At 50.9% G+C, this 14,107-nt stretch overlaps 1 protein-coding gene across 2 annotated transcripts in view; it reads right to left on the bottom strand.

Moving 5' to 3' along the window:
* The window catches only part of KCNIP3 (potassium voltage-gated channel interacting protein 3), a 71,863-nt gene that overhangs the window by 31,078 nt on the left and 26,678 nt on the right, over window positions 1-14,107 (bottom strand). The window lies entirely within an intron of this gene.

Raw genomic sequence — 14,107 nt, 5'->3', positions numbered from 1 at the left:
CAGCCCAGCTCCAGGTTGAGCTGTTGTTCAGCATCTTAGCTGTAGAGGGCAGTGTCACTGGCCCTCATCTGTGGGATCTGAACCGGGGCCCTCTGGCGTCCCAAGCCAGCTCTTAACCATTGCGCCACTCGGCCGGCCCCCTACTCTTCCTTTTCACCTGGCTAACTAATGCCTGCTCTTCCTTTGGGTCTCAGCTAATGTTACTTCTGCAGAGGGGTCTTCCCTGACGTCCTACTCCTTGTTAGTCTCTACCATGGTCCCATTCCTTTCCCTCTTTGCAATTATCACAATGCGAACTTAGATATTTACTTGTGTGTTCATTTATTCATTTGTGTTCTCCCATTAGATTGTAAGCTTCCGAAGATAAAGGTATTACCTACCTCATAAAAGTATTTATGAAATAATTAATAGCATGTTAAGTGATGCCTTTTCCCCAATTATTTTGGCAGAGGCTGTCATGGTGTCACTAGCAAGAGCACTGGACTGGGAGTCCTGGAGAACTAGGGCTGAGTCCCTAGTTCTAACCCTAACCTGTTGGCAGAGTTGGCCAAGTCACCCCACTTCTCTGAGTCTTCCTTTCCTTCTTGTAAAATGGGGTCACTTGGTGACATTTACCTACTTGTCACACACTGAGCTATGGCAATTTGACAAGCTAATGAAAGAAAGCATCCAAGACATGATAAGGGACCTTGTTCCTGGAGGAGCCCACTTTCTGAGAGCCAGAACCACGTAGGAAGTGACACCGAGGGATTCCAGTTCTCTTTATCTCATGGTATTGCCCAAGCCCTCCAATTCAATAGCCCCCTGGGGGCCACACAGAACCCATCCACACATTCTCTGTCCTGATTCAACTTTAGATGAAATGGGGGAGGTTTATAGCAACAAATAACAGAAGACCTCCATTCCTTTAGCTTCAACAATACTTCTGAAGGAAATGGACCACGTTACACACAGAAAGTCTAGCAGGAGGGTGGCTTCAGGAGCAGTCAACTCAGACCCAGCAGTATCGTTAAGGACCCAGGCTCTTGTACACTGCCAGTCTCAGAGCATCGACCTTATCCACAGCTTCTCTCATGATCACAAGATAGATGCCTAGTTCCAGCCATCACATCCCAACATGACAATGTCCTAGGAATTAAAAAAGGACCATCTCTTCCTATGTCTTTTTCTTATAGTGAGGAAGACTGTCCCATTAAGCCTCTCATGAAAAATCCCTCATGTTTCCTTGGATGGGATTGCTTCACATGTCATGCCCAAATTAGTTGCTGGCAAGAGGAATGAAACCACCATTATAGTGGAGATTGCTATCTCTCCACCAAAATTCATTCTCCCTTTCTTCTTTGGTAAAAAAGGTCTCAACCAGGCACGTGGTTGCTAGGTGGCAACAGCATTTCTTGGACTCCCTGGCAATTAGGAATGGCGAAGTTCTTGCTAGTGGAAGTAATGAGTGCTGTTTTGGGGTTGGAGGCCTTAAGACAGAGAGTAAGTTTCCTACCATATACACCCATGTATATGTGACAAGAGTCCTAGAAGTATAGGAGAGAGGGAAAGGAACAGAGAAAATATCTGAAGAAATAATGGTCCCAAATCCCCAAATTTTATGAAAAACATAAATTTATAGATTCAAGAATCCCAAAGAATCCCAAATATGATAAACATGAAGACATCCACACCTATACATACCACAGTCAAACAGCTGAAGTACAAAGTGAAAGAGAAAATCTTAAAAGCAGCAAGAGCAATATGACACATCACATACAGGGAACAATGTGATTAATAGCTGACTTCTCATCAGAAATGATGGAGGCAGGAAAACAGGGGAATGACATACTCAAAGTGCTAAAAGAAAAAAGAAAAAAACACTTATCACCTGAGAATTCTTTACCCAGCAAAACTATCCTTCAAAAATTAAGGTAAAATACATTCCCAGATAAAGACTGAAATAATTCATTGCTAGCAGACCTATTTTATAAAAAATATTCAAAGAAGACCTTTAGACTGAAAGAAAGTAATCCAAGTCTACAGGAAAAATGTAGGATGGCAGAAATTGCAATTAGGTAAATAAATTTAAGACTGTATAATTGTATTTTTTTCTTATTTCAACTCTTAACTTTTTAAAAATGCATAAATTTGCATAAAGAAATAATTACTATTTTTTGGCTTATATATAAATTATATATATGTGAAAACAATAGAATATAGGAGGGGAGAGGAAAAGGAAATATATTAGGAGAAAGTTTTTATATGTTACTGGAATTAAATTAATATTATTCTGAAGTAAACTGTGATAAATTAAAATGCATATTATAATCCCTAAGGGATCCCCTAAGCAACCAACTCAAAATAATACAGTTTTTATAATCAACAGAGGAATTAAAATGTGCACTAAAAATCTTACTTAACACAAAAGAGGGCACTAAAAGAGGAACAGAGAACAAAAAATAACAAAAAGGAGACAAATAGAAAACAATGGCAGACATAAATCCAACCATATCAATAATTACATTAAATGTCAATGGATTAAAAATGAATGGAAGGGAAAAAAAAGAACAGGGAAGAATTTAGGGTAGATGTGAGACAAAGTAAAAAAAGTCTAACAAATGTGTAATTGAAGTCCCAGAAGAAGAGAAGATAGAAAGGGACAGGATTTTAATTTGAAGAAATAGTGACAGAAAATTTTCCAAAACCGATGGAGGATATCAAACCACAGATTCAATAAACTCAGCAAATCACAGGATAAATATAAAGAAAACCACAGAAAATCAAGATCAAACTGCTGAAAACTAGAGGCAAAGAGAAAACCTTAAAAGCACCCAGAGGAAAAAAAAAAACACATTCTATTTTGGGGAAATAACAATACAAATGATGGTAGACTTTGTGACAAAACCACAGAAACCAGACTGCAATGGAATAACATATTTTCAAAGTACTCCAAGAGAAAAAACTGGCCAACCTATAATCCAATACCCAGCAAAAATGTCTTTCAAAAATGAAAGGTAAATAAGACCTTCTGAGTTAAACAAAAACTAAGAGAATATCTCATTAGTAGAAACATTCCTCAAGAAGTACTAAAGTGATGAAGTCTTCCGTGTTGGAACTGGCTTCTGGGAATAAGTCTTTGATCTTCACAAGAATCATGGGCCATAATCAGGGTCATTGGTTTCTGGAAGGTGAGCAACTTCATGCTCCTTAATTAGGGAGTTCTGGCTCTCATGGTTTGGAAATACTTGGAAGCCATGAGAGGACTGAGCTACTTGGCCATGTGGATACGTCTCTAGGCATCTCTGTGGTAGTGGACCCCTCACTGCCTACTTATGGGAACACTCTCTTTGGATTGATCCTCCCTTGATCAGGAATTGAGGGTCTCTCTCTTCATGCATCCATCCCCACACAGGGCATATCCAAATCATCATCTATTGTCCCAGGGCTTTACAAGAGTCTAGTAATATTGAACAGGAGCTGCAAGGAAGAACACTTGAGGACCTCTTGTCCTCAGAGACCCTCACCCTGCTCCCTGGTCTCCTGCAATGGTAGGTTCCCAATCCCTCGCTCACACGGAGGACTTCTCCTCTTCTTAGTTCTCTTCTTCCCCTCACTTAGCTTCAGTCCAGGGGAACCAACTAGCCCCAGAGTGACAGGACTGGATAAGACCAGCTGTGGCTCCTGTCAGCAACTTCACTTCTGACTTTTAGAGTTTGCACAATGTCTACCATGTTGGTTTGTGAGTTCCTTTGGGTAAATTTATGTTTCTTGGTTGAACTTGGCTTTCCCACCTCTCTATGTTGGCAGAGGACTGGGTAACAAGAGTCAAGAGATGCAAGGCTGTGTGACCTAAGCTACACTTCTTCTCACCTCCTTCAGCCTCAGTTTCCTCATCTCAAAAGTGAGAGAAACATTCCTTCACCCCCGGCCTGCCTCCTCATGCTGTTGTCGTGAGACTCAGAGGCATCCATGCATGTGGGAGTGCTCTGTACGCTGGGGGGCTCCAAGCACATATTAACTGGTTTGTTATTTCAACACCTACTGAATCAAGGCCCGGGCCCTGTGCAGGAAGTATTGCTGGTAACTCAGAGTCTGCTGGTTCCCCTGGCAGTTGCCCCAGTCACACGGGGTCATCAATCCTCATGTTTTATGACACTGATACTAAGTGCTCTCAAGTCCCATCCTTGCTGCTGATCTGTGAAGTTGTCTGGACATAAGCATTTCTTTGTTTGAACTCAAGCTGAGGGCCTCAGGGTATCTTGGGGAATTTCCACCTGGGAAGCTTGGTGCCTGCCAGTATTTGAGCCTCTGCAGCTTAGGGAGGCACATTTATTTCAGGTGCCCTGTGTCAGCTGGATGCAGGCAAGTGACTTGGGAATCAAAACCTTGGGATCTGAGATGGAAACAGAGGGGGAGATGCAGAGTCCTGGCCTGGGAGCTGGAAGTCCTGGATCTGAATCCCACCATTGCCTCCCGTAGGTTGGGGGCCTTAGCTGGTCCATACTTCTCCCTGAGCTCAGTAAAGCAAGGGAACTGGGTAACAGTACTACTACTACTACTACTACTACTACTACTACTACTACTACTAGCAGCTTCATTTATTGAGTGCTTCTATGTGCCAGCCACTCTCTCCTAGGCACGCACTTGCATAATGTCGTGCACATGCATAATGTCATTTAATCCTCACAATGCCCCTATTAATGTCCCCATTCATAACTGCAAATAACAAGGGCCTCAGGACTTGCCCCAGCTACGAGTACTTCTCTCTGGAAGCACTGGGACGCTACCCCCAGCACGTGCTCTGAGAAGCTCCTTGGAGACACCCTTCTCAGAGTGCTAGATGGGCCCAGGGCAGGCACTGGTGAGGCCCTCACAGAGGAGGGGTCAGGCCCAGAGGCATCTGTTAGCTGGACCCAGAGGAGGAAACATGGTTTTTGAATCTTCCTTCAATCTGGAGGAACGTAAGATTCAGAGTTAGAAGAGGCCTGGACTCATTCATGCATTTACTCAGTCGACATATATCCTCTGAGTGTCTGCTCTGTGCCTGGCAGACACAGCACTGAATGTGGCAGACATGGCACTGGCATCAAGGAGCTTACACTCTAGAGAGGGAGACAGGCAATGAGACAGTTGTGATAGGGCGCAGCAAAGACCATGATGGGAGAAATGCATCAGAGGCGCTCCCACCCCAGACTCAAGGCCCAGAAGGAGTCTGGGTGTTTCCAAGTCCAGGTCAGAAGGAAGACAAGTATTGAGGACCCAGGTCTGACTGAGTCTCAAGCCTGCAGGCTCTTACCCACAACCTTCTTTTAAAATGTGCAGAGCAAACCTCGTCTGACCAGCGCTTCTCAAAGGTATTTGACCACAGAATCCCCTCTCACATAACACATATTAACATTTCATGGTTAATTAGAGAATATGCAGCTTGTCTTAGTCAGTGTGACCCCAGCCTGGCATCAAGTAGACTGGAAGCAGACCCTCTTGCTGGCTGTGGGGCCCTGGAAAAGCCCCATTCGCTTCTCCCTGGGTTTCTTGCGGATTGAGTGTGACTCCTGCACTGCGTTGCTGGAAAGGTTCAACACAATGACACAATTTTCCTATTAATGAAAATTTCCTCCCCTTTGGTCTCTGAATATCTGCTCTCTGGGATTCATTGTAGATGAAAGTTGAAACTCTCTTCCATGGCTCTTAATTCTTCTTTATATTTTCATCTCTTTATCTTTTTGTTTATGTGACTTGATGGAAACTCTAGGCTACAGAGTCAAGCTCATTAATTTGCCTCTTAGGGAAATCATGCTGCTTTTCAACCTGTCAGTCAAATTGTCTATATTTCAGCAATTGTACTTTCACTTCTAAGGTTGTCGGTTCTTTTGGATGCATATAATGTCCTCTTGGATCTCGGAGGATATTGATCATATGTTTTCTATTCTATACTTTCTCTTTTGTCTTAGTAACTCTGTTGATTTGTTGTTATGCCTTCATTTTATTGAGCTTAATGTCTCTCTTTGGTCTTCCCCAAACGCTGTGGCTCTTGGGCAGGTGCCCATGTCTGCATGTGCCGTGCATGGGGATCTGTCCTCGTGGAGTGGGTGGGCTGGGTGGTGCGTAGGGTGTGCCCAGGACTTGCCCTGTGGTTCTCGGGCATAGCTGGTCACCCAGGGCACTGCCGTGCTTCTCAGGTCTACGTGCCTATATTAGCTCTGGTCTGGTGTGGGCACCTTCATGCCCAGGCTGGCGGCGGGGCAGCCTCTCCCAAGGGATGCTTACATCCCCATCCCCCCTGCTCTCTGTGCCCCCTGCTCCTGAGTCTAGAAGCTGTGGCATGCTGAGCACCTCTGCACTGTGGCTTCCTCCTTCGGTGTGAGCCCCTGCCTTCTGCCTTCTGGGGATTCTGCATCATTTCTGACTGGCTGAGGTCAGCCTTCTTCATTCTGTTCTGGAGAGCTACAAGCAGATGTGCACTTCACTGAGTGTCCTGACACATACCGAGTGCCCCGGGAGCTCAGCCTTGCTAACCCCTCCTCTCCCAGGAGGTGTGCCGTAGACACTCGTGAAGGTGACGCTTGCCGAGCCCAGGTGTGTCCTGGACCCTGAGCAGCAGCCACAGAACTAGAGCAGGCTGTTAGCTTGCAAGTAGGGTAAGACCTCCAATCTTCACAGCCCTTGACACTCTTAACCATGAACTTAGACCACTTAATAAACACTAGCACGGCCAACCGGAACAACAGACAAAATATGGATATTTAGTAGAAAGCAAAATGTAAATATCTATACTTTAATATCTTAACTAGTCAGGAAATGGGAAACAAAGATAATATTGAGCTCTCTTTTTCACCCAGTACGTCAAAAGCTAAAAAATAGCAGTAAGAGCCAGGTCTAGAGAAGAGTGGAGAAACAGATGCTGTCCTGCATGGTTGGTGAGTGTGAGAAGTAATCACGCAGCAAAGAAGAAAGAACAGCAAAGAGAAGCAAGTCCCCCTGGGTCCTGCCCACAGCTGCATGCAGCGGGGCTGCTGCTCAGGGACAAGCGGGAGCACACAAAGGCTCCGCCCAAGAGCCGGTGGGGAGGGGCCGCTCCTGAGCCATGTGCCCAAGGCCACCCCATTGGTTGCTGATGAACCTAACCGGTATATTCATCATTCCTCTGAATCACAGAGCAAACCTGAGATGGACAGTGGAGGAAACAAGCTGTCAAACTTGCATCGAACCCAAAGGAGCCAAAATAGGCCTTGTACACATCTCCCCACAGGGGCCTCAGAGCAGAACCTCCAAGCAGCACTGGATTGGCCCCAGCTTCAGTGACCGCTGTGTGTCACATGCCCACCAGAGCCTGGCTCCCAGCAGCCGTCCAGCGCCCAGGAGAATGAGACACCCCTTGTGCTCTGGGCCTCCCCGGCCCCCTGTCCATGTCCCCTCCATCGGACTGCTGAGGTGCTGTCTCAGGGCCCCTTTACTGAACTTGCTGAGGCAGAGTGATTTATTGGCCCTTAACCCAAACCACAGGAAAAGAAGGGACAGGGATGACCAGAAATCTGGGCTCAAACTGTTCTCTCCTCACATGGTCCCACTCTGTGTGTCAGCCTCATTCTCCCCAAATGCCTTGTCCACATGGCTGGAACCTTGGCTTCTAGGAGCCACCAGGCCTTCATGTCACAGCCTCTCCTCTCCAGATGTGGAGCCGCTCACTGTCAAAGGTTTGGGCAGGGTCTCACTGGCTTGGCTGGGTCAGGGGCCCATATCTGGATGTTGATCCAGGTATGTATATGAAACATGGGACACCCTCATCCCAACCAATGGTTAGAACAGGATGAGACCACTTTCTGGAATGTGGATAAGTGCTTTTCTGGGTAGAATAAACACTAGAAACCTGCAGATGTCAGGGGCCAAGCTCAGGGTGTGAGCACTTTAATCATCTGTGTGCATGCCCGACTGGGCCCTGGACCACTTCTGTCGTCTTCTGGCTTTGAATCTCATTGAGGTGCTGATGACACGCAGTTTTGTCTCTCACATCCCCACTGCCAACTGTCTGCTCAGTACTCCTCTAGGATGTCTTCAGATGTCTCAAACCGATCCTGCCACAGCTCAGCTCCTCCTGACCCCCACTTACCTTTACTCTCAACTTCTCTCTTTCTCTTACCCCCCAGTCTGGCCCATCAGCATTCAGCATTACTATCGAAACACCTCCAGAAGCCCCCTGCTTTTCACCACCTGCCCCAGCCCGTGGTGACCACAGCAGCTGCCACCTTCCTGGCTCCCGAGGCTTCCTCTCCACTAGCAGCCCAGGTGGCAGGCAGCCCCAGGCACCCCTCTGCTCAAACCCCTGTGTCTGCCCCGCTTCCATGAGCAGCTGAGGCCCCCACCATGGCTCCCAGGGCTTTGTCCCTCTGCCCCAACGCCGTGACAGCTCTGAGCATCTCCACAAGGGCCACCTCCCTGTGCCCCAGACATGCCAACTCACCCGCCTCTGGGCTCTGGCCCTTGCTGTTGCCTGTGGCTCCTCGTTCCCCTCGGGTCTTTATTCAGATGTCATGTTCCCTCCGAGCTCTTCCCTGGGTGCCCCTGCCCCTCTTCCTTGCCCTGTGTAATTTCTGTAGCCCTTTCTAATGTTTAATGTATTTATCCATCTCATTTCATGGCCTGCCAATGTTAGACAAATCTTGATCTGTCCAGGTCCCTGCTGTGTCCCAGGGCCCAGGTCAGCACCTGGCAGACAGGCTCCCTTATTCGTTGAGTGAATGTAACTGGATGCTCGTGGCCTGGCCTGGGGCGGAGGACAGAGGGGTCCTAGAAGTTTCCATGAATCCAGCTCCAGACCGGTGACCTCACAGGGACTGGGAGCCATAGCCGCAGTGCCCTGGCCCACTGGTCCCTCCGCAGTGGTGGCCGCTGGCCCAGGATGGGCCATCCATCACCCACTGGTTCCCCCCTTGCCGCCACAGTGCCCACCTCCACTGGCCCGGCCTATATGGCCATGAGGACTTCCCTGGGCAGATGCTCCATTGGGGGGCTCAGGAGACTGTTCCCTATACCCCCGACCACCCTGGCTGGGCCTTGAGAAAGAAGGAAGTGAAGCTCAAAGTGGTGCTGCTGGTGGCCCCTGATCTTGGCCGTGCCCCAGAGAACTCCCATTGGTAGGTGGTCGCCAGAGGGCGCCAGGGAGCACCGCCAGCCAGGAAGCCCAGAACAGGACACCCTGCACCCAGGACCCGCTGTAAAGATGCATTGACTTGGTTCCATTCCGCCCCCGAGCCCATGGAAGCAGCAATTTCTGGCCTGGGGCCTTGTCTAGGGGCTCATGCAGGGTCACCTCCCCTGTTACCTCAAGATGTCCCCATGTCCTCACCCTTCCCCCCCATTCTTCAGCACTGTCGGGCTTCCTGAGGGGAGCGGCCAGACTTTCCTGCCCCTGCCTCCACTTCCCTCAGCCCTGCAACTCAATTACTCTAGGCTCCCCTCTCTTGCTGCTTCTGGCCCAGCCCCTCCCAGAAGTGGTCACAGGTGGGTCTGGAAGGGGGTGAGCCCCCTACTCCAGCAGGGAGGACAAGAGGAAGGCCAGAGTGGGAGGAAGGCCCTGAGTTGGCATTTTCGGGTTTGCTTTTGGAGGCAATTAGGAGCTGAATTATTAAAGCCGGGAGAGAGCAGAGGCTGGTTTTTAGAAAGCATGAGTAAGCAGGGCTCACCCAGCAACTCACAGGATCGAAGCAATCAATTGCTATAATGGCTGCAAGTATTTACTCTATTTGTGTGGATGTGTGCTAGCACGTACCCAACAGACCCTGTCAGGCTGCTCAGAGGGGTGCAGCTTCAGTCCCCCCGCCGTGTCCCCACCAGCAGCCAGGCCTGTGACTGGCGGTGAGGGTCCCTATGGGCTTTGGAGTCAGATACCGCAGGGCCCTCCTAGCTTGGTCACTCGGTCTGGCTCCTCAACTTCCCTGGACTTCAGGGCTCATCTGTAAAATGGGCTGGGGACGTCCACCTTCACGCATGGAGCACCCCCAGTGCGGCCCCCATGTGGTGGGCACTTGGCAAATGTGGGGTCTATTGGCCTGGGCCTGGGGAAGATGGTGAGGCCTAGCTGGGGGCAGATGCCTGGGGCTCTGGTCTTACCTCTGAACTTGCTTAGGTAGAATACAGAACCAGCTTGAGCCTCAGATGAGGGGTGCCCTCTGTAGGAACCCTGCTGCTCCAAGGCTGGGAGCTGGGAGCTGGGAACCAGAGAATTCACTGTGTACTCACTGGGTTCTGGGCTAGTACTGCATCTCATTTTGTCCTTGCAGCAGCCCAGCGAGGAGAGTTCTTCCATCATCACTCCCCATTTCACACATGAGGAAAGTGAGGCTCAGAGTGGTGGAGTGACTTACCCAAAGTCACACAGCTGGTAAGTTGCAGAGCCAAGACTACAGCCCAATCCCCTCCCACCCTTTCTAGGAAGCCCTGGGTTACACTTAGACTCCCCCCCCCACCCAATCTCTGCCTTTTCCTCCTCCTCGGTAGCACCCCTTTTTCCTTCCATAGGCCACTAAGAGGTACCCCAGACCCCAGTCAGCAGCCCACATGCTTGAGGCCATGTCTAAGGGTTGGCAAAGGCCAAAGCTGAAAGGACACCCAACTTGTTTACTCCTCTGCCAGGACACATTCTGCCCAGCAGCCCCTGCACCCTGAGACCCTGGCTCTAAGGGGGCTGCATCGGCCATGGTGTCCCAGTGGTCAGTCAGCCGGTCTCTAAGGTCCGTCTGATCGTGAATAAGGATGTTGCTGCAAGAACAGTACCTGGTCTCTTCCCCCGCCAACAGGCAGCCTCAGGCCACATTGATCACAGAGGACATGCAGATGGTAAGCATGTGTGCACACACATGCACACAGGCTTACACACGCACACACATATACGTGCACACACAGACAGCCAAGCCAGCACGTGGTGGCTTCCGGCCTCCCCCACTGACCCCTCAATCACTTTCCTTGGGACATTGCTGCTTGGAAATAGCTCAGGTGCCCACTGCCCTCCTCCAGGTGCTGAGACGGAGTCTTCAGCTTTTCTGTTGGGGCACTGAGGCTGAGACAGCTGTGGGGAATGAGGGAAAGAGCACCGTCCTGGGAATTCCAGACAAGTGCCTTGCATAGCTCCCAGGCTCTTGCCCGGTTTGTGCCATGAGAACTCAGCGGGTCCAACAGAAAGGCCATGAGGCTGGGGGAGGGATGGAGGCTGTCATTATCCCAGGCCTAGGGAAGATGGGTGGGTGGGGGGAGGCAAGGATAAACTGCACCCACACCCTTGCCTCTGTTCTCATACCCCCAGAGGGTGCAGGGCACAGGGAACCCCAGGTTTGTCCAGCACAGGCTGGCAGCAGGTCCCCGCACAGGCTGTGGGTCAGGCCTGGCCCCCAATAGCCCAACCACAGCAGAAGAGGCGGGGATGATGAAAGGAGCAAGGAATGATGGGTGAGGAGCAGCTCTCTGCTGCTTTCCACCACCTGACAAGAACCCAAGGCTCCTAGGGTTGGAATGACCTGAAGGGCCATGGCCAATGGGGCAGAGCTGGGGGGAGGGACACTCAAACCCTCTAGCCCAGGGCTCCCAGCCCTCTCCATCAGCCCCACTGACCTGCCCCACCAATCTGTCCCCCCAGGCTCCTCGCTCCTCTCTTGAGGGGAAGGGATGCTGGTTGCCTCTCGCCTGGCTGGGGGATCCTCTGCAGGCAATCACCCTGCTGTTAGCAAGACCCCACGTTCTGTGATCCCTCCTCTCCTGCTCTGCCCTTTACTCCCTTCCTCCCCCATTCATTTAGTCATTCATTCATTCTTTCAACCATTCATCTACTCTTGGTTACACTCTTTTCCAGGGCCCATGCAGCCTCAGTCACTTCCCACTCCAGTCCCCAGCTTCTGGCCACTTCTCAAGCCTAATCCTCAGCTTCTTCTCTGGGAGGGACAGCTCTCAGCCACCAGAGTGGGAGGTTCAAGCCCATGGACCCCATCAGCATGGCCACTGTTGCTCTGAAGGGATGTGGGTGAGAATGTCCTCCCAGGGGCCCAGCCAGAACACGTGCCCTCTCCATCTGTCCCTGGCCTCTGCCTCTCACCCCTGTCACTGCCCCCTCCAACCTTCCAGCCCAGCCTTATCCAGGCAGGGGCCTGTGACTGTTGTCCCCCGGCTTTTATAGACCCCTCATATTACCCCTTAAATTCGGAAGATGCCATAAAAGTGTTATCTTTTATTTTGCAATGCAAGAGCATTAAAAGCAAACAAATAAAAAACCTAACTACTCTCTATCTTCAGCATTATTGCAAAGAGAAGGGAAATGTGAACCACTGGCAGGGAGTATGTCTAGTTGTCTGTCAGTCCACTGCTGTCCTTCCCCATGTCACCTCCAAGGCCCTGCCAGTCCATGGACTAGTGGTCAGGAGTCTAGTCTGCCCATTTGGGGGAGCATTTATATCAGATCATTATAAGCACCCCCACCCCCACCCCAGGCCAGGCACAAGCCAGGGTGTGGACATGGCCCCTGTCAGAGCCTGTTCCTTCTTCCACATCCAAGGAGGACAGCTAAAGGAGGTCTTCCTGGATCACACCCTAGGGTTCGCCCCACCCTCCTGAGGCCTCTAGGGTGACCCAAGAAGGTGCCGCTGCCACCCCAGGACACACCGAGCCCGTGACTGGGGCAGGCACTTCATGGGCAGGAGAAGAGAGGGGGAGGCCTGCTGTCGGGAGGGTTCCTGCCTGTCCTAAGCTTAACTCGGGGGCCAGGATGCAAGGGTGCACCCTGGAAGAGAGGCAGCAGCGTGGGAACACCATATTCCTGTGTCCTAAGCCCCAAATGTGTGAAGAGGCGAGGGTGGGGGTAGAGGGGAAGGTTTATATTAGAAAATGTGGAGCTGTGACTTCAAATGACAATGGTCCGGGAAGGCAGAAGTGTTGGCCCTTGTTGCCCCCTGGTGGGCAGAGGGAGGAATGCCTGTCAAGAGAGGCCCTTCTGCAAGCCTGCGAAGGGGGAGAAGGGGTCATAGGACCGGGGTGGCCAGGCCAATGAGCACCAGGATCGCCAGCCAGTGAGTATCTGCCCGGGACCCCCAATGGCTCAGTCACAAAGGTTCCGCCTTTTCCCTGAGCAGCCCCAAGCGTGGCCCAGAGATATTTCCTCCCACCCTGAGCATCTGGAGGCTATTTCTGTTTTCCCTCCACACCACCTCAAGTAACCCAAACCCCTCCACCCTAGAAGGCAGGGACTGGGCCCCGCAGCAGCAGGAACACACACACACACACACACACACCACACTAGGGAAGAGAGAGCTGGCACAGGAAGGTGGCCACCCTGGTCCTGCAATCTCCCTCCCCCTTCGCCTGCTTGCGAAAGGGTCTCTCTTGACAGGCATTCCCCCATCTGCCCACCAGGGGGCAACAAGGGCCAACACATTTGCCTCCCTGTGCCTGGGCTGGTGGCTTCCAAACCCCTTTCTGGGGGCTCCTCTGCCCACTCTTCCAGTCAGTGCCCAGCAAGCCTTCTCACTAACCCTCCATCTGCATCCCCATCCACCCCACATCTACTTATTCTGAGTGGGCAATGGGGGAGGCAGGCAATGGGGGAGGCTGTGTGGCCACTGGGGGTGGGGGCCGCAGCAGCCCATTATTCTGTCTGGAGAACCCCAGCCTCTCCGCAAGATGTGAAGCTGCTCACAGTTGGCTTTTAATGAACTTCACTTCATTAGCAAGGCCCTGGGGAGGGGTTTGGGAGGCACTCTGAGTGGTGAAAGGGCAGAAAGAGCATCTAAGGAGAAGCCAGGGAGATGCAGGAGCGGGCAGTAGTGGTTCCAAAGGGAGGCCCTGGCCCAGAGGCCAGGAGCCATAAATGCACCCCAAGCACCCAGGCCCCTGTGGCTGGTTAAAAGGGCAGGAAAAAAAATTACAGGATTCAGAGCTGTCCTTGACCTTGAAGATTGCCCTCTCCAGCTCGAATTTCACAGATAAGGAAACTGAGGCCCAGAAAGAAGGTAGCCCCAGCTCAGAGTCCCCATTATCAGCTCTGCCACTGAAACCACGAGGGGTAGCACTGCCCTAGTCCTTCACAGACTCTGGTAGAATTCTCAAAACTACCTGCCATTATACCCATTCAATGGAAGAGGAAACAGGT

This window comes from Hipposideros armiger, unplaced genomic scaffold, assembly GCF_001890085.2.
Source record: "Hipposideros armiger isolate ML-2016 unplaced genomic scaffold, ASM189008v1 scaffold_310, whole genome shotgun sequence".
Taxonomy (NCBI): Eukaryota; Metazoa; Chordata; class Mammalia; order Chiroptera; family Hipposideridae; genus Hipposideros; species Hipposideros armiger.
The sequence above is the reverse complement of the archived record's forward strand: the minus strand, read 5'-3'. Positions and strand labels throughout refer to the sequence as shown.